At 46.9% G+C, this 20,851-nt stretch overlaps 3 protein-coding genes and 3 pseudogenes across 3 annotated transcripts in view; 2 read left to right on the top strand and 4 right to left on the bottom strand.

Moving 5' to 3' along the window:
- LOC114507421 (GTPase IMAP family member 8) overlaps window positions 1-20,851 on the bottom strand; it is a 772,814-nt gene that overhangs the window by 290,808 nt on the left and 461,155 nt on the right.
- The window catches only part of LOC114507465 (GTPase IMAP family member 4-like), a 658,105-nt gene that overhangs the window by 353,105 nt on the left and 284,149 nt on the right, over window positions 1-20,851 (bottom strand). The window lies entirely within an intron of this gene.
- LOC114507429 overlaps window positions 1-20,851 on the top strand; it is a 359,625-nt pseudogene that overhangs the window by 76,913 nt on the left and 261,861 nt on the right.
- LOC114508181 (GTPase IMAP family member 7-like) overlaps window positions 1-20,851 on the bottom strand; it is a 251,484-nt gene that overhangs the window by 147,518 nt on the left and 83,115 nt on the right. The gene's annotated exons all lie outside the window — the stretch shown is intronic.
- The window catches only part of LOC114507444, a 113,430-nt pseudogene that overhangs the window by 84,531 nt on the left and 8,048 nt on the right, over window positions 1-20,851 (top strand).
- Window positions 10,994-15,685, bottom strand: LOC114507445 (annotated as a pseudogene).

The raw sequence follows: 20,851 nt of genomic DNA, 5'->3' as shown, positions 1-20,851 counted from the left end.
ATCTTTTTCTCACTCTTCCAAAATGTTTTATTTTAATAATATTTTGGTATTATTTTTCTTTCTGTATAATCTTCTTTGCTTGGCTGGTTATACTGTCATTTGATAGGTTCCCCCTGGTATCTCAGTCACAAGGTGTTGAGAAGTTACTATCCTTCATCTGTGTTCCATTAATACACCTCTCAAGGTTCTATACTCTTTATTCTTGTTATCTAGACCTCATCGATTCTGCCACAAAACTGTCACTTTACTATTACTGCTAGTAAGACCTAGTCTATACAATTGTAAATGCTTCTCAATACCCCTACCTGATCTCAGCCCACTTTGCAATTTTCTGAACTATAATATTGTGGGGGTTGTCTCTATTGTTTTCCTCACTACTCCTATATACTAATCTTTAGTCCAACCCTACCTTAGAATCTGACTTCCCACAGCCTCACAGCTTTCTAGATCCAACTAACAATCCTCTCGTTCCCAATAAGAGTCTTACCTTCTTTCCATCCTTTCTAAAACGTGGATAGTGGGGTGGAGGATCACGGTTAACAATATAAGGAGCCAAAGGATAACCCTTCTCTTCTCTACTGGCTGCTAAAGTAAATATCATAGTATACTGTCTTGCTGTTTGAAACCATTTTGCCTTACTCCTCCAACTGATCACAAAAAAAGAGTATGGGGAAGCTGTGAGCACCAGCATACATGAAGGAGATTGCACCACTGAATCTCACAAATATTCTACCACAGAAGTTCACACCATAATTAAAGGGAATTAGAACAGATCAAATTAACAAACAAGAAGAAAAAAGAAGAAACCCTCGAACAATGAGAAAACAAAGAAACAACCCCCAATTGAAGGCAAACGAGGAAGCCTCAGGAAAAATGCTAAATGAAATAGAGGCAACTCAACTATCAGATAGTGAGTTCAAAACAATGATTACCAGGAAGTTCAATGAACTCACAATGAGCTTTCAGAAATTAGAGGGAAACTACATCAATATCACTGCAAACTATATAAACATAAAAAAGGAAATAGAAACTCTCAACAAAGGTCAAGAGGAAATGAAGAATACAATTTCTGAACTGAAGAACACAGTAGAAGGAATGAAAAGCAGGATTGATGAAGCAGAAGATCGGATTAGCGAGCTGGAGGACAAAGTAGAAAACAGCATCCAGAAAGAGCAAGAAAAGGAAAAGAGGCTCAGAAAGAATGAAGAGGGATTAAGAGAAATGCAAGACAATATGAAACGTAATAATATCTGTATAATAGGGATACCAGAAGGAGAAGAAGAAAAGCAAGGGATCAAAAACTTAGTTGAAAAAGTAATGAAGGAGAACTTCCCTAATTTGATGAGAGAAAAAGTCACACAAATCCAGGAAACACAGAGAGTCCCAATCAAGAGGAACCCAAAGAGACCCACCCCAAGGCACATCATAATTAAAATGACAAAATTTCAAGACAAAGAGAGAATCTTAAAGGCAGCAAGGGAGAAACAGGAAGTAACATACAAGGGAGCCCCAATAAGGCTAACAGCTGACTTCTCAATGGAAATACTTCAAGCCAGAAGAAAATGGCAAGAAATACTCCAGGTAATGAGAACCAGAGGGCTGCAACCAAGGCTACTATATCCAGCAAGGTTCTCGATCAAGATAGAAGGCCAAATAAGAAGCTTCCCAGACAAAAGAAGTCTAAAAGAATGCACCTCGACCAAACCAGCTCTGCAAGAGATTCTAAAAGGACTGCTTTAAGGAAGGGAGGGAAAAGAGAGAGAGAGAGAGAGAGGAACACACGTACATAAAAGACAATGAATAAGTACCTATCAATAATAACCTTAAATGTAAATGGGTTAAATGCTCCAATCAAAAGACATAGAATAGCTGATTGGATAAGAAAAAATGACCCACATATCTGCTGTCTACAAGAGACCCACCTCAGGATAAAAGACCTGCACAGGATGAAAGTGAAGGGCTGGAAACAAATCTTCCAAGCAAATGGACAGGAAAAAAAGCCAGGGTAGCAATACTCATATCAGACAAAATAGACTTCCAGAAAAGGTCCATAATGAGAGACCCAGAAGGTCACTTCATAATACTCAAGGGAAGAATACATCAAGAGGACATAAATATTGTAAATATATATGCACCCAACATAGGAGCGCCGAAATACGTAAAGAAAATCTTAGAGGACTTCAAGAAAGATATGGACAGCAACACAATTATAGTGGGAGATTTTAACACCCCACGATCAAAAATGGACAGATCTTCTAAACAAAGTATGAACAAAGATATTGTGGCATTGAACAATACCCTTGATGAAATGGAATTTACTGATATATACAGAGCCCTCCATCCAAAAGAAGCTAAACATACATTCTTTTCAAATGTACATGGAACATTCTCAAAGACTGACCACATGATAGGACACAAAACAAGCCTCAAGAATTTCAAGAAAATTGAAATCATACCAAGCATTTTCTCAGACCACAAGGATCTGAAGCTAGAAACCAACCCCAAGGAAAAATCCCAAAATACTCAAAATCATGGAGATTAAATAGCATGCTATTAAACAATGAATGGGTCAAGAATGATATTAGGGAAGAAATCAAAAGGTTTCTGGAAACAAATGAAAATGAACTCACAACAACCCAAAACTTATGGGACACAGCCAAGGCAGTCCTGAGAGGGAAGTTCATAGCGATACAGGCCCACCTAAAAAGGTTAGAAACATTCCAAACAAACAACCTAACCCTACGTCTACAAGAACTTGAGGAACAACAACAAAGGCAGCCCAGAGCAAGCAGAAGGAAGGAAATAACCAAGATCAGAGCAGAATTAAATGACATAGAGACTAAAAGCACAATTCCAAGGATCAATGAATCCAAGAGCTGGTTCTTTGAAAAGATAAACAAAATCGACAAGCCTTTAAGCAGACTCATCAAGAAAAAAAGAGAGAACACCCAAATAAACACAATCAGAAATGAAAGAGGAGAGATTACAACACATACCACAGAAATACAAAGGATTGTAAGAAATTACTACAAAGAGCTGTATGCCAAGAAATTTGAAAACCTAGGTGAAATGGACAACTTTCTAGAAAAATATAATCTTCCAAAACTCAATGAAAAAGAAACAGAAAGCCTGAACACACCAATAACAACAAAAGAAATTGAAGCAGTAATCAAAAAACTCCCAACACACAAAAGCCCTGGACCAGATGGTTTCACAGGAGAATTCTACAAAGCATTTAAGGAAGAGCTAACCCCTATCCTTCACAGACTATTCCAAAAAATCCAAAAAGATGGGAGACTCCCAAACTCTTTTTATGAGGCCAACATCATCCTAATTCCAAAACCAGATAAAGACACAACAAAGAAAGAAAACTTCAGGCCAATATCACTGATGAACATTGATGCTAAAATCCTCAACAAAATACTGGCAAACCTCATCCAACAATACATTAAAAAGATCATACACCAAGACCAGGTGGGATTCATTCCAGGGATGCAAGGATGGTTCAATATTCGCAAGTCAGTAAATGTAATACATCACATAAACAAAAGCAAAGACAAAAACCACATGATCATATCAAGAGATGCAGAAAAAGCATTTGATAAGGTACAGCACCCATTTATGATAAAAACACTCAGCAAAGTGGGAATAGAGGGAGCATTCCTCAACATAATAAAGGCCATATATGAGAGACCTACAGCCAGCATCATACTCAATGGGCAAAAATTAAAATCTTTTCCACTAAGATCAGGAACAAGACAAGGCTGTCCACTTTCACCACTTCTGTTCAATATAGTACTGGAAGTTTTGGCCACAGCAATCAGACAAGAAAAAGAAATAAAAGGCATTCAAATCAGAAAGGAGGAAACAAAACTGTCACTATTTGCAGATGACATGATAGGATACATAGAAAATCCTATAGACTCTACCAAAAAACTGCTTGACCTAATAAATGAATTTGGCAAAACAGCGGGATACAAAGTCAATATCCAGAGATCAAAGGCATTTCTGTACACCAACAATGAAACAGCAGAAGCAGAGATCAAGGAAAAAATCCCATTCGAAATAGCAAAAAGAAAAATAAAATATCTAGGAATAAACCTAACCAAAGAGGTAAAAGACCTGTAGTCAGAAAACTACATAACACTCAGGAAAGAAATCAAGGAAGACACAAACAAATGGAAACATATACCGTGCTCATGGATTGGAAGAATTAATATCATCAAAATGTCCATACTACCCAAAGCAATTTATACATTCAATGCAATTCCTATTAAAGTACCAATGGCATATTTCACAGACATAGAACAAACACTTCAAAAATTTATATGGAATTATAAACGACCCCGAATAGCTGCTGCAATTTTGAGAAAGAAGAGTAAAGTAGGAGGGATCACAACACCCGACACTAAACTTTACTACAAGGCCACTGTAATCAAAACAGCCTGGTACTGGCATAAAAACAGGCACATAGACCAATGGAACAGAACAGAGAGCCCAGAAATAACCCCAAGTCTCTGTGGTCAATTAATATTTGACAAAGGAGGCAGCACCATTAAATGGGATAAAAATAGCCTCTTCAACAAATGGTGTTGGGAGAACTGGACAGCCACGTGCAAAAAAATGAAACTTGAGCACCAACTTACACCATATATAAAAATAAATTCAAGGTGGATAAAAGACTTAAATATAAAACGTGACACCATTAAAGTCCTAGAGGAGAATGTAGGTAGCAAAATCTCAGATATTTCACGAAGAAACTTTTTTACTGACGTGTCCCCTAGAGCAAGGGACATAAAGGAAAAAATAAACAAATGAGACCTCATCAAAATTAAAAGCTACTGCACAGCTAAAGAAAACAGTATCAAAATTAAAAGAGAACCAACTGTATGGGAAAACATATTTGCCAATGATACCTCAGACAAGGGTTTAATCTCCAAAATATATAAAGAACTTACATGGCTGCACTCTAAGAAGACAAGGAACCCAATTGAAAAGTGGGCAAAGGATTTGAACAGACACTTCTCCAAGGAGAACCTACAGAAAATCTAAAGACACATGAAACGGTGTTCAATATCGCTAGCCATCAGAGAGATGCAAATTAAAACCACAATGAGATACCACTTCACACCAGACAGAATGGCCATCATAAGCAAAGCAACAAACAACAAGTGTTGGAGAGGCTGTGGAGAATGGGGGTCCCTAGTGCACTGTTAGTGGGACTGCAGACTGGTACAACCACTATGGAAAGCAGTTTGGAACTTCCTCAGAAAACTAAAAATGGAACTGCCTTTTGACCCTGCAATTCCACTGCTGGGACTCGATCCTAAGAATACTAAAACACCAATCCAAAAGAACCTTTGCACCCCGATGTTCATAGCAGCACAATTTACAATAGCTAGATGCTGGAAGCAACCTAGATGCCCATCAGTAAATGAATGGATCAAAAAGCTATGGTACATTTACACAATGGAATTCTATGCAGCAGAAAGAAAGAAGGAGCTCCTACCCTTTGCAACAGCATGGATGGAGCTGGAAAGCATTATGCTAAGCGAAACAAGCCAGTCAGTGAGAGACAAATACCATATGATCTCACCTTTAACAGGAATCTAAACAACAAAACAAAACAAACAAGGAAAATATAACCAAAGACACTGAAATAGAGGCCAGGCTGACAGTGACCAGAGGGGACAGAAGAGGGAATTTCAGGGGAGAATGGGAAGGGTTTACAGGAACAAACTTAAAGGACACATGGACAAAAACTAGGGGGAGGGTTGTAATGGGGGGGAAGAGGGGAGGGTGGGAGGTGGGACTGGATTGGGAGTAAAAAGGAGAAAACTGTATTTGAACAATGATTAAAATATAATTTAAAAAATTAAAAAATAAAAAAAAGAAATAAAACCCAAAGGAAAAAAACATTTCTTCTTCATTGTTTTTGTTTTGTTAAGAATCATGGAGGCAAATGATTGATTGGATACCTTTCTGAAATCTCTGGGGCCAGGGGTTGCAGGAAGGAAGGGGCGTGGCCTGTGGTATCACACATTGAGAGAAGAGACGGGTTACATTAGAAGTTGGTGAGGGAATTCCTTCTTTTATTCGGAAGCACACTCTGGTTTCATCGCAGGCTGTCAGGGACTACACCCATCACCAGCCCCTCCCAAGAGAGGGTGATGAGGGCGTTCTGGGGCGAATTCCGGAGACATGAAGGGGGTGATGGGAAGGGAGGAAGGGACCTGGACACTCGAGGAGAGAAAAGGGGCCCCAGGTGGGGTGGGGTGCCGCCTTGGGGAAAGCAGAGTCAGTGGCTGGGAAAAGCAGAAGCTGGAATTTTACCGAGCGCGGTCAGACAGTGGCTGCTTCAGGCCAAGCAGGCCGAAGGCTCTCAGTCACGTGCAGAGGAAAAGGTGCCCGGACAGAGTGGGAGGAATGTGCGAGGCTGCGATCCCGTCAGACTTTCTGAACACTGAAATCTGAATTCCACGTCACTTTCATACATGATGATGAAACGTTATTCTTCTTTTCATTTCTTCAACCTTTAAAAAATGTAAAAGCCCTTCCTTCTTAGCTCACAGGCTGCATACACCGGCGGCAATCCGGATGTGGTCCCAGCCACGTGGCGCAGTAAATATCCCGTGGTCGCTGGAGCCGTACTCTAAGACAACCTCTAGCCCCAAAGTGGGCTCCATCCTGTGTGATGTTGGGACCCTTGGGAAGGCGAGATGTTCCCCATTTTCATGGTAGCAAAGGGAAGAGGGCAGACGCGGGGGTGACATCTGAGCAGAAGTCCCAAAGTCACTGACAATGAGAAGTCAGGTGAAGCCCCTCATGGCCCCTCCCCCAACCACGCCTCCTTTTGGTGGCTGCCCCGCCCCCTCCTGTACTCCTGTGTACCCTCTGCAGGAGACCTGCAGCGGTCCCAGGCAGCCTGCCACCAAGTGGGCAAATGATTACATCTCGGGTGAGTCTTAGGACCTCACTTGGGCCACCCAGGTGTCATTCTCCAAACCTCTATTGGCGACAGAGGTTTCGCCCGGATGTAGCACATGACTGATCCCCAATACCACAAGGAGGGTGACTGACGTACCAGCTCCTCCAACCCTGAGGCCACCCTGAGGTCTCCGAGTTCTCTGACCAAGGACCACCTCCTCCATGCAGCGCTCCCAGACTGTCCGACCTGGCTAGGTCTCTCCCCTCGGGGACTTCCCGCAGCCCAGCTGTGCAGGAATGTTCACACAAACACGACGGAGTGTCCGGTTCTGCACTCGGCACCAGCACCACGTGTGTAAGAGAAAGAAGGCAAGGTCCCTGCTCCCCAGGACGACTGTGTATAGACGGATGAAGGCTCAGGAAAATGGGGTGTAGGAGGAAAGTTTTGGAGGTCGGGCGTCCTTGGCCCAAAGGATGGCACGTGGGCTCAGCAGAGACTCCCCCAGATGGGCGGCGCTGGAACTGCTCAGAACCCGGGGCCTCTCCGGGACTCACTCCAGGCGGAAGGAGACCACGGTCAAGGGCAGGAATGAGAATCACACACGGGGAGGGGTGCGGGGGGGGAGGGGGGGCGGGTGGTGGGCCAGGGTCTGTGCGTCACCTTCAGGACTGGGGGGCAGGAAGTCCGCGGAGGCTTCCAGCAGGTGAGCAGTTTTCAGAACATTGCGCTGTGGCAGTGCTGTGGTGGCCGAACTGTAAACGTGTAAACCTGGGGGAGGGGAGGACGTTTAGAAGGAAAGAATTCCATCTTGAGATCAGGGTCTGCGCCCTAGCAAAGTGAATGGGGACGTAAACAGGAGACACTGGGGGGGGGGGGGGGGGGGCGCGGGGGGGAGGAGCAGGGAAGGAGGACTGTGAAATCAACAAACCATGGTTGGTGATGGAACCAGGTTTCTACACTGGGCCACCCTGCGACATGTGGCTCTCTTCACTGCCCTGCGTTCTCGGAGGAAGGGCAAACTGGGCAGAGGAGAGTGAGGACTGGGATGGGTATGTGCCGGCTCTGGCACCCTCAGAGACATAGCATCCAGTCCTCCAGGAGACAATGGGTGACCTCATTCTCCCTCCTGGGAAGGGGACCAGCCCAAGAAAGTCTTGGGGAACCTGGCTGGTGTGGCTCAGTGAATTGAGTGATGGCCTGCAAACCAAAGGGTCACTGGTTCAATTCCTAGTCAGGGCACATGTCTGGGTTGCAGGCCAGGTCCCCAGTAGGGGGAGCGCAAGAGGCAACCACATATTGGTCTTTCTCTCTGTCTCTTTCTCCCCCACTTTCCCTGTCTAAAATAATTAAGTAAAATCTTTTTTAACAAAGTTTTCAAAATATATTGTCAAAGATTGATCAAAGTTTATAAGATTTCATTTTTTAAAACGTTTTAGATACATTGGGTAAAAAGAGACACCTTCCAGCCTCTCAAGTGAAGGCTCCCCAGATGAGGTCAAGTTAAAGGAGTTCGTGGTCACCAAGCCCTTATTTTATGAAATGTTAAAGGGACTTATATTAAAAAAAGAAGATCAAAACTATGAGCAATAAAATGACAAGAAACTCACAACTGTCAACAACTGAACCTAAAAATACAAAAACAGAAACAGGCTAAGCTAACAACTAGTAAAGGAACAGTATCACAGAAGTGTACATCACATGGAGGGTTATTAGTGGGACGGGGAAAGGGAGAGAATGGGGGAAAAGGTACAGGGAATAAGAAGCATGATTGGTAGGTACAAAATAGACAGGGGGAGCCCTGGTTGGTGTGGCTCAGGGGATGAAGCACTGGCCTGTGGACCGAAAGGTGACCAGTGATTCCTGGTTGGGGCTTGTGCCTAGCTTATGGGCCAGGTCACCAAGTACTGCATGTGCACGAGAGCAATGTTTCTCTCTTGGTCTTTCTCCCTGAATCCCCACTCTCTGAATATAAATAAAATCTTTAAAAAAATAGCCAGGGGGAGGCCAGGAATGGTATAGGAAGTGGAGAAGCCAAAGAACTTACATATCTGACTCATGCACATGAACTAAGGGGGGGGGTAATGCTGGAGGGATGGGGCACTGGGCAGAGGGGGATAAAGGGGGAAAAAGAATGGGACAACTGTAACTGAATCATCAATAATATATACTTAAAAAAGAAAGTATATGTAATAGTTTTTAATATTTTTAGTTGACTTCAGTGGGACGGTTAATAACCTAGATACCTGAAAGGGAAGTTTATTGTTTATTTGTTTGGTTAGTATTTCCCCCAGAGTTTGTTTCCATTTCCTGAATTAATGGCACCCGTTGGTGTTCTGTGGTCCGTGTCTCCTCCACGTCTCTTTAAGGTGTCTGCTGTCCCTGATTGCCTTCTCCTGTTTGAGAACAAATCCTCAGAGAGGTGACCTGGGCGTCAGGAATGGGGTTGGCCTGCAGGCTGTCCCCGAGGGGACAGAGCGGGACAGGCTGGTAGGCCAGAAAGCTGAGGTGATCCTTTGGAGCCAGGTCTCAGCTTTAGGGAGGACCCTCTTCCCATGCGGGGATCTGCCTGAGGGGGAAGAGGGGGGCCGGGGATCTGCTGTCTCATTTCCCACCTTCTTCTCACTCCCACTGCCAGCCCAGGCTCCTCAAAGCACTGCAGTGACATTTCCAGAGCCAACCTCACTGGGGTGCTCAGGTTCACCCCTGCAGTCACCTCAGCCTCAGCCTCTCTGGGATGGGGTGTCTGGATGGTCACCCCAGTTCATCCTCATCTCTGTCTGCCTTCCAGAGATGGGTTGAGACCTCTCATCACCAAGGCTCAGACTTCTAGGTCTGTGAGAAGACCCCGAGAAATGGGCTGACAGCGGTGGTCAACCCCAGGCTTCTTGGGACTGGGGTGTGATGGGTGTGAAGATAGTTGTGTCTTCACCATGTAATTTCCAGCACAGTGGTGCAGACATATCAATATGCACGAGACAGTGAGATCTGTTTTGGAAGTGTCAAATTGTAAAAAAACAGGAAATGTTTATGAAATGGAAAGTTGTTGAGACCACAACTGCAAAGCCCTTGAGGTTGTGAGCTGGAAGAGGTGCAGAAATAGCCGGGCCAGTAGCTCAGTGGGTCAGAGCGGTGGCCTGAGCACCAGAGGGTTGTGGGTGGTGAGTGATGGACGTTTCTCTCTCACGTTGAGGTTTCTCTCTCTCTCTCTCCCCTTCCTCTCTCTCTAAAATCAATAAATACATCCATGGGTGAGGTTTAAGTAAAATAGGTGCAAAGGAAAGACCCCACGTGTAGACAGGAACAGACAGAAATTCATATTGTAAAAGGGCAGCGAACACGAGCCCGTGTGACAGCTTGCTGCCTTTCTTACAGTCAGGCCACCACAGCCGAGTCTCCCAGGTACAGCCAGTGGTGCCGGGATACCTGCCCCTTCCCAGCCCTCTTGTATGTTAATGTACAGAAAACTCAGTACTTACTTCCATAGATTTAACAGTCAATTTTGTGAACATATCTCTCACAAGTTTTCATATTTCCCATTACCTTGCATGCATGTATACATGTTGCACTGTGTGTCCATTTTATTTTATATTTTAATTTGTTTAGATTTTTACCTTTTGATCCCCTTCAACCTTTTCTTTCTACCCACACTCTGGGAAACACCAGTCCATTCCCTGAATCTAAGAGAATGTTGTTTGTTTGTTTGTTTGTTTTAGATTCCACATATAAGAGAGATCACATAAAATTTGTGTTTTTCTGTCCTGCCTTTTTTTGTTGCCCTTGAGGCCATCCTTGTTGTTGCAAATGGCAAGATTTATGGCTGAACATGGTTCCTTGTATACCAGAGTTTCTTTACCCATTCCTCCTGCATGGACACGAAGGTGGTTTCCACATCATGGCCATTATAAATAACGCTGCCATGAACACGGAAGTGCAGGTATCTTTCCAAGTTCGAGTCCTTGTTTTCTGCAGCTAAGGATCCAGTGGTGGGATCACTGGATCATATGGTACTTCTTTCTTTCTTTAAATTTCTTAAAATCCTCGGCTGAGGACATATTTTCATTGCTTTCAGACAGAAAGGGAAGGAGAGTGGAAGGGGCGGGTAGAAACACTGACGTGAGAGAGAACCACGAAGCAAGTGTCGGGTCTCCTGGGGACAAGGGGATGCCCGGTCTCGCACCTGGAAGCCCACAAGGCTGAAGGTGCGGAGCAGAGCGGCTCGGTCATCTCGGTTCTTGTGGAAGCAGATGAGGACGAAGCTGACCTGCAGCCGCTCCTCAGCAAACTCGGGAAGAACTGCGGAATCACGGTCCTTGCAGCCCTGCGGCAGAGCACCGCCTGGGACCTGGGTGCAGAGCAGCTGCAGCTCGGCACTGCTCTCCAGTTCACGTGTTTGGTGTCTGGCGCCTGGTCTGGACGTTGCGAGTTTCCGCCTTGTTATTAGACGTTGGTTCCTCTGTTACATTCAGGCTGTCATCAGAGTAAAATGAATTGGCCGAAAGTCTGTGGTCCCTCTGACTCTTCCCTCGCCCGCCTGGGGTCTTCGGGGCTGGGTGAGGGACACCAGGAGCACCACTGAGGCCCTGGGCCCCGGGCACCGCGGCGGTTGAGAGAGGCCCTGAACCTTGCACTGCTGTGTCCACCAGGGCTGTGCAGCCTGGGAGCGGCGCCGTGCGGCTGGCGTGGGCGGGGCGCCAGGCTGGTTTCCCGCCTTTTCTCTGGGGAAGCGGTGGCTGCTGAGGAGCCGCTGCAGGGAGGACTCCCCATCCCGCTGCTGGGGAGCGAAACCAGGGAAACCTCTGCTGGCCCAGCCGGACTGCGGCCGCTGCTAGCCGTTCGCAAACTCGAATTGAATCTTTGGAAATGAGTTCTGTGAGTTCTTTGCGTAGTCGGGATATTGGCTTCTGATCTATCTGATGAGCTCAGTGATTTTGTAAGTGTGTTCTCCCATTCAGACGGTTGACTTTTCACTTTATTGGTGGTTTCCTTTGCTCTGCAGAAGCTCTGTAGGTAGGTGTGGTCCCACTTGTTTATTTGCTTTTGCTTTTGGTGTCAGATTCAAAAAATCATCACCAAACCGGGTCTAGGAGCTTATAGCCCAGGTTTTCTTCTAGGGGTTTCAGACTCAGGTCTTATGTTCTTCGAGTTTTACTCCATTTCGAGTTCAGTTTTGTGTGTGGTGTAGGACAGTGGTCGGCTTCTATTCTTTTGCCTGTGACCGTCCAGTTCTCCCAACACCTTTTATTGAAGAGTCTGTTCTCTTCCCACCGTGTGTTCCTGGCTTCCTTGTTGTAAATGAATTGACCATATAGGACTACGTTTATTTCTGGGCTCTTTTCTCCCAATGATCTATGTATCTGTTTCTATGCCAATGCCACACTGCTTTAATATTCATAGTTTTGCAATACAGTTTGAAATCAGAAGGCACGATCCCTCCAGCTCTGGTCTTTCTCAATTTTGCTTTGGCTACACAGGGGCTTCTGTGGCTCCATACCAACGTTAGGATTCTTTGCTCTATTTCTGTGAAAAATACTTTCTGTGACTATAGTTTTGTCTCTCCCAGAATTTTGAATTATTGTAGTCTACCAGACACGGTCACTTGTGGTTGGTGCCTTTCACTTAGCATCCCCTGTAAGGTTCACCCACGCTGTGGCACGTAAGGTGTTTTGTTCTTTGTCATTGCTGACTAGATTCCACACTGTGGGTGTCAGATTCCTAGGGCTGCTGTAACAATAGACCACCAGGTGGGTGACTTAAACCTATTGTGAGAACCCTATTGTCTCACAGTTCTGGAGGCACCAAGTCCTGACCCGAGGTGTCCTCAGGCCCACGCTCTCACTGGGGCTCTGGGAGACAGTCTGTTCTCAGCTTCTTTCTTTGTCATGACTCCTGGTGTTGCCGGGAACCCTCGGGGCTCACTGGCTCCACACCCATCACTCAGGTCTCTGCCTCTGTTGTCACATGGCATTCTCCTCTTCTTGTGGGACACCAGTCATACCAGATAAGGAACCAGCCAGCTCCAGTACGACCTCATCTTAACTACTGGCTTCTCCAAAGGGCCTGTTTTCAAATGAGGGCACATCTGGCCCCCCAGTACATTCAGTAAAAGGGGAAGAACACATGCTGAAGGGTCCGGTGTTAAAGCTTCAACAGACGTTTTGGGGGAAGAGTTTAACCCACAACAGTTTGGATATGCCAGAATTTGATTGTTCCTTCACCAATGAAGAACATTTGGGTGTTTCTGGTGTGGGCCATTATAAATATTATAATAAGGAGGCATTCACACACACGTCTGTGTTTGTTGTTTCTCTTGAGAAAATCCCTAGTGGTGGGAGAGCTGGTTTGTCTGCTTCACTGGAAGAGACCCTGTTGATTCCCCAAGTGCATTTCCATGCCAGGTCATGGTCTGGGACATGCACCCCAGGCACTGGGCACAGGCAGTGTCTGCACCTGCAGCCTGGGTGACGGGTCTGCAGTGGGAGCTTCTTAGGGATTTATCGTGCACGTCCCCGAAGTCTGGTCTCATTGGGCATTTACTCCTGTGCTTGTTGGTCACTTGTGATTCTTCTTTTCATTAACATCTTTTGCCTGTTTTATTATTGGGTTGTTTTATTATTATTATTATTATTTTATTGTGTATGAATTCTATGTTCTGGATACATGTGTACGTCAGATATGCTTGGCAAATAGTTTCTCCCAGCTTGTGGTTTGTGTTTTCATTTTCTTCAGTGAGTCTTTAACAGAACAAAGGTGTTAAATTTGATGTCCATGTTTTCAGCTTTTTCTTTATGTATTACACTCTTGTGTCCTACTTAAGGAATCTTTGTTGAACTCAGTGTTACCCAGAGTTTCCTTTGTGTATACTCCTCTTCAAGTAGAACTGTGTCAACTCTTACATGCAGGTGTCAACCCATCTTGATATAATTTTTTGGACAGTGCCAACTCTTTATTTTTCTTAACCTACCTTTTTCATGTTAGATGGTTTTACACTGAATGACACAAAAGGAAACTTTAATTACAATAGTCACACAGAAGCTTGCATCCAGTGTTAATGAAAAGAAGAGGATGAGAACGAAATCCCTCAAGAAGCTCCCACGTCACACTCCTGTTCTGGGAGCTGGCCCCTGGTGGCTCTCAGTGAGTCCTGGGTCCTCTGCTGCTTTCTGTGTGACCCCTCCCGACAGCACAGGCCCTCCTCACCTGTTGACCCCATGACAGTGGTGACCTGTCGCACTCTTGACTGCAGCAGTAAGAGCGGGGCTGAGACTGTGGAGGGCCTGGTCACAAACGTCACGACACAAACACTTTAAGGAGCAACTGGGACACTTGAAATTCTTGTTGGAGAAATGGGTCTGGATTCTCACATTTCCAAAGTATCATCATGCAATTGTACAAGTTAAAATGTCATTTGTGCCTGCTGTATCTTGGAGTCCACACCTCAGAAAACTGCCACGGAGAAACAAAGAGATCACTTTTACTTCCAATGCACAGAAGACATGCAGTGTCAGCAGTGTGTGACGGTGCCACCTGCACCCCAGCTTCCTGCTGTGCCAACTCCCACTCTTCTGTGAATGGGCAATGTCAAGGGTAGCATCACAAAGGTGGTTTTTTGGACATTATGCAGGTATTTGGCACATCACCTCCTCTTAATTAAAAAGGATGCCATGAAATCCATCAGAGGAATGATTCAACTCTGGATGCCTCAGACTCTGCTAGGGAGCCTCGTTGCAGCAACCACTCACATGACCCAACTGCGGGTCTGGCCTGGTCACAGCGACCACCCTCACTAGCTGCAGGGGACAGCTCTGTGGGCTCCCTGGGCTCCCCAAGCCCTGCAGGCCCCTGAAGGCCCCCAGAGGCTCCGCAGGCTCCACGGCACAGCCTCGGAGGAAAAGAAGGCTTTTTGTTGTGCGACTTGGAGGAGACCCTGGCCACCTCTTCCCACAAAACCATGACACTGAAGAATCCCTGGGCTGGGAGCTTGCCTTTCCAACTCTCTGGGGACTCATAAGTTTGGGCATGAAGCAGTCACTTAGTTCAAATTTTTCCACCAGTTATGTGACAACCCCAAAGAAATGATTACCACTTTCCTCTCAGCGGTTTTGCAAATACCAGCCCCACGGGGCACTGCCAGGTGTATGGATGAGGCTGGCTCCTCTGAGCAGGGTACTCACCTCCAGCAAGGTGGGTCCTGCTGGGCTAGCTGAGATTTTCAGTAGATGGTGCTTCACTCCCCTGAAGATGCTGCAGGTCGCTGCCTTCTCCTTCACACTCAAAAACCCTTTCTCGCCAACTGTGATGGCGCATCTTCCCATAGTTTGGGGGGGGCCTGGACTCAGCCAAAGGTTTGCATGAGACGGTCTCCTGCCCTTTGCAATGGTGGTATCAGCTCAGCCCACCAGCTTATGAGGGAAGAAAACCTCACAAATTAAAATAACATCCAACCACAACATCTAGTTTGTCTACACCCAGCTCAGTAGCAGTGTTTATAACATGTCAGTAATTTTTACCTAATTTTTCTCCTTTTCACTGTGTGCTGATCATTTACAGCCATGCGAGCAGAGGGCCCACTCCCAGGGCACATGTTTCGTACACTCACGGTCCACCATTGGCACTGACCGGATTTCCAGCCCTCTGAGAGGAGACCAACTGTGAGAGCTCTTGAAGGTGCACCACACCCATGGCTTGTCTCTCACTCTGGCACTCAGCCTCAGCCACATTAGCGCCGCACATCCCACAGCGCTGAGCAGGGGCGTCCATCATTCCCACCTGGGGACCCGTCTCCAGGAGCTCTCCTCTGTCTCATGCAGAGGTTCAGGCAGGGCCATTGTTTAGTCTGAATAAAATTCGAGTCTTTACATATTGGGTGGAAAAATTTTTTTTAAAAACTCTTAAGTCTGGTTAAATAACATTTTGTGAAATAATATTGTATGGTTACATTTAGCAGGAAATACTCTTATTTTAATGTCTGTTGCTTTCAATACTTAAAGGAAAGATGTAGCCATTTTAGAATAAAACAGTTTATACTTAACTTTATTATAAGTTCCAAGTGTAGAACCTGTGGTCTCAGAGCACAGCACTCCCAGGAGCACTCCTCGTGCAGGTAAAGGAGAAATCTCCACCTCCATCGGCACAGTTCCCTGAAAACTCACCTCCCACCTACAGGGAACGTCTGGGCCCTGTGCCCATGCGGAGGTTCAGGGAGGGGCCCATTGATGCCAGGTAGCCTGAGGGGGACCCAGGGCCTGTGTGGGTTCTTAGGCCTCTGACCAGCTCCCAGGAACAAAACCCAGGGTATGAAATCATGGTAACAAGTCAGGGAGTATCAAACTATGTTTTCATTTAAGTTCTATTCACAACATGCTATGACTTTATTTTACACAATAGCCAGTGAGAAGTAGGTTGGAGGGATGAGAAATGATGACCCTGGAGCCTTGGTGAGGGACAGAGCTCTATGGGAACTCAGGGGAGAGGGGCCCCAAGGGCTCAGCTACATCTGTCCAGAATGGGGTTTCCTTCCTGAGGAGCTGAAGGTGCGCTGGGGAGGGGGGAAGGAAGTCATGGCTCAGGTAGCACGCAGACTCTCACTCCTCTTACTAAGGTTCAGTAGATTTTAAAAAGTTAACATTTCTTTATTTGCTATATGAATTTAAGGCAACTTTTAGAGACTTTAACTGAAAAGTTTCCCCAGCTGTGCTTGTCTCACCGGTAAGGAGTCTGCAGGGTGCCTCACGTGCCGTCTGGTGGAGGAAGCCCCGTCAGTGGTTTCAGACTAAACATGGCAGCGAGCAGGCTCCCTCCCCGTCCTTCCCCCTGAGTGCAGGGATTTGGGGTTGCTTGGCTTCCCCTTCTAGTTGTGCTGTTGTGACATTGAATGACATATTGGGAAGTGGGGACCTCAGGGAACAGCTGCCATTGTCCCCTAGATTTCCAACCTCATCTGGAGCCCTTGGTTTTCCACCTGATGCAGACATTGGACCTGCAGAGGATCAGAGACATGCTGGTGTCTCCTTGTGTTTCCACAGAGTCCTCTGTGGTCGTGCACCGCTGGGACATGAGTCCTCTGTTCTGATTTTCAGGGGATGCTGCTTCACGACCATCAACATTAGAAAACTTGAGGCTGCTCAGCTGCTCACTCACCACTCAGCTCTGAGAACTTCGTTGTTGGAGGTTGAAGGTCAGCAAAGTCCAGGAGCACCTGCTCCAACGTGGGGCAAAGGGCACACTGTGGGGCTCCCGTTAGAGTCCAAGTGCTTGGGGTCATGCCGGCTCAGCATGAGGACCTGGTGTGGGTGGGAGACTCCTGGGAAAACTCCTGTGCCCCATCCTCAGGGGGCTGAAAACCTGGGAGGGTCCAGGTGGGTCCCGAGTACAGGTCAGTGTGGCGTCCACAGGGAGGGCTCTTCTTGGCCCAGTCTGTCTCCTCTCACCCCTCCGAACACACAGCACAGGTACAACTATAGGGCATGAGCCCTGTCACCGAGCCTCTGTAGCCTGTGCTGTAAGCACAACTTGAAGTGATGAGTCAAACAGCATCGGGAGGACGTGAGGCAGGAAAGGGTTGCAGCTGAGGCAGGTTGGACGCTTTCCTGTGCACAAGTGAATTCACAAGAAACCACCCTGTAGTTCGTTTCTCTGAAAAAGAAGGGATTATGAGAAACAACAAAACTTCTTCTGCTGTACATGCTGCGATATACATTAAAAGTGTCCCTTTATCCCTTGTTACAGTTGTATTTATAGTGTTTGTCTTTAGTAATAAAACACTTTAGAACATCTGTTTGGCTCAGGCCAAGTAGCTCAGGTGTTTAGAGCATCAGCCCTGTGGGCTAAGGTTGTGGGTTCAGCCCGATGTCAGGGTGCACACAAGTCACCCAGCGAATGCATGGATATGTGGAGCAACAAATGGATGTTTATTTCTCTATCCCTCCCTCTCAAACCAATAAATAAAAATTTAGAAATATAAAATCTATTTATGGTAATATTGGACTAAATCAAGGAAAGATGTCATAAGACACTGAAAGAAAGAATCACAAATAACAGCAGAAATTGTGGAAACCACTGAACATCCCAGAAAGAGAGCAAGTGTCTGATGCCACCAGATGGATCGGGCCATCTCTGAATTCTCCCCCAGTGCCTGTTCTAAGCAGCCTCTCCCTCTGCCCCTGGTATCTTGGGATGGTGAAGATTCAGGGTGGGTACTCGAAGACACGTGGGTTCTGGTGGGAGGGGATGGACCAGCCTTGGCTGATGAGAGAGGAAGGAACGTAAGGCTGGGCTGAGAGTGGCAGGAACCAGGGGAAGCTCACCTGTATCCCTGCTTCTTCCTGTGTGGGGAGCTGGTGCCAAGTGGGGAATGGACAGTGATTGACACCTGTCACTGTCTGGGACTCTCCCTTCCTCTGATGACCTTGGGGACCCCAAACATGGGAGAAGGGGGCCCATGGTAATACTGCTCCTTCCTACCAGAGCCCTGAGGCCAAGAGTCCCAGGACCAGTCCGTCCACGTGGGATCCTTGGGGGACCCTGTTTGTTGTCTCAGGTTTATCACTACAACCAACTGCCATCTGAGAAGAAGTGAGGGTGTGCAGCCAGGACTCAGGATTCCTACCCCCGGGAGGGTCTGGGCCCTTGTCCTCATGGGGCAGGGCCCAGACATTGTCATGTGATGTCACTCCCTGGGAGGCATTGGACTTAGTGATCTGACACCCCCTGTCTTCCATCTGTAAAGACACCTGGGCTCAGAGGGGAGTGGTTGTGCCCAAAGCCTCAGATCCTGAGAGTGGCTGGTCAGAGCCCCTCACCTCTCCTGACTGCAGTTCACGGGTTAATGGCAGACACCTGCACTGATGTGCTCATAGGACAAGTGACTCTGAAGCCCAGGGAACAAAGCAGTGTCACTGGGCTAAGGGAAGGAGACACATTGTCAGACACTTTGGTCATCCTATGCTGTCAGCTGAGGCTGGTGTCTCCTGTGTGTTTCAATGCATGAAAGCTTGTGTTGTCTTGTTTTGTAAGGGATAGTGCCCTCCTCTGTGTTTTAGATAAAACTCTTTATTCTTTTTATAAAAATTAAGCTTATTGGGGTGACACTGGTTAATAACATTGTACAGATTTCCAGTGTACGATTCCCTGACACATCATCTGTGTATTGCACTGTGTGCCTGCCACCACAGTCAGCTCTCCTTTTGTCACCACACATTTGATCCCCTTTACCCTTTACCACCCTCTCCTTCCCCCTGAGAGCACGCCACTGTGGTCCCTGTCTGTGGGATTTTGTCTGACTCCTCCTTCCAGCCGGTGGGTCTGGAGCTGCTGTCACACAGAAGGGGTCTCAGGACCTGCTGAGCCCACAGCAGCCTGGCTGGTGGCCCATCCACGTAAGAGTTCAGGAGCCACTCACTTTCTCTGTGTCTCTCAAAACAAAACTATTTTTTGGTTTTGTTTTCAAGTTGTATAACTTGAGGACAACCACAGACCTCTTTGCAGGGGGCCTGAGATCTGAAAGGGTAGAAGTTCAGAGGATGTGGTAGGGGAAGCACAGGTCAGGCAGAGTTCAAGGCCTTTCTGAGAAAGCCAGCACTTCCTGGTCCCCAGGCCCTCAGGTCCTCCTGGTCCAGGTGTGCGGGTGCCACTGGCAGGGACACCCTTCAGTCACAGCACACTCACACAGAGAGGGGGTCCCTAGTTGTGCTGAGGAAGGAACAGTAGGAAGCAGGAGAGATGGGGAGGAAAGGAGGAAGACATCTTCCGAGATTCCGAGGGTGGCTGAAACACTGTTCCACATTCAGTGTCACTGAAAGTCACAGAAAGTTCTGGCCCATAGTCCTAGGACTCCCACATCAAAAGGTTGGCTGAGCTCTGTTTACTCTGAAGGCTCTGTGGAGGGTCCTTCCTGGCTGGTTCCCAGTTTCTCGTGGCAGCTGGCAGCCCTTCGAGGTCCTTGGCTGGAGGCTGCAAGGATCAGACCTCTTGCCTTCCACCTCTGACAAGGAGAAACCAGGCTGCATCCCCACTCCCCACGCTGTGCTTGGACACCCCTCAACTGAATGCTCCAGTCCATCGTTTAAAAACCCTTCCTTCCACCCAGCAGCAGCCATGATTCCCTGACTCTCCTCGACTCTCCCTGACTCTGGAACCCTTTCCTCAGGGGTCCAATGACAGGGTCCTCACTCTGATCAGATATATCACCTTTAACATTCAAATTCCCAGCTTAGTCCCTCCAAGGCCACCTCCACCCCTGCCCCCATGTGCCCCTGAGTTCCCCCAGTGCCTGTCCACCCCCAAGTCCACAGCCACCGCCACACGGGAGGTATTGTTTACAGCAGCACCCACTTCCTGGAACCAATGCCACCCAATGAAGGAAAAGCTCCATGTTCTACATTTTGTTATTTTTTCGGTCCCCTTTATTGACTTTATTGTGTGTGGCACTGGGGACCACAATGATACAGGGATCAGGTGCACAATTCTACAATACATCATCTGTACCCTGTACTGTGTGATCACCACCCCAAGTCAGGTCTCCATCCATCACCCTTTATCCCCCCTACACCTGCCTCCATGTCCCCCATTCCCCCCCCCCCCCGGGAATCACCACACTGTTGTCTGTGTCCATGAGTTTTTTGCTTATTTTTTATTTTTGGTTCAATCCATCCACCCCAACACCCACTCAGCTCTACCCCTACTTCAAATGGCTGTCAGTGTGCTCTGTCGTACATTCCTCATTGTACCATCGGGAATGGGAGCTAAGAGAGGTTAACTTATCCTCCTTGAAGAAAGTGGTGTCCAACCTCCAGAGCCTGTGAATGTCACCTCATTGCTAAAGGGTCTTTGCAAATGAGGATCATTCATGATGGGGCGATGGGGAGATTGTCCCGGGCTCTCTGAGTGGGTCCCACATGGAACCACAAAGGCCCTGAGAGAAGGAGG

Source organism: Phyllostomus discolor, chromosome 10 (assembly GCF_004126475.2).
Source record: "Phyllostomus discolor isolate MPI-MPIP mPhyDis1 chromosome 10, mPhyDis1.pri.v3, whole genome shotgun sequence".
Taxonomy (NCBI): domain Eukaryota; kingdom Metazoa; phylum Chordata; class Mammalia; order Chiroptera; family Phyllostomidae; genus Phyllostomus; species Phyllostomus discolor.
Note: the sequence above shows the minus strand (reverse complement) of the source record. Positions and strands in the feature narration are given on the sequence as shown.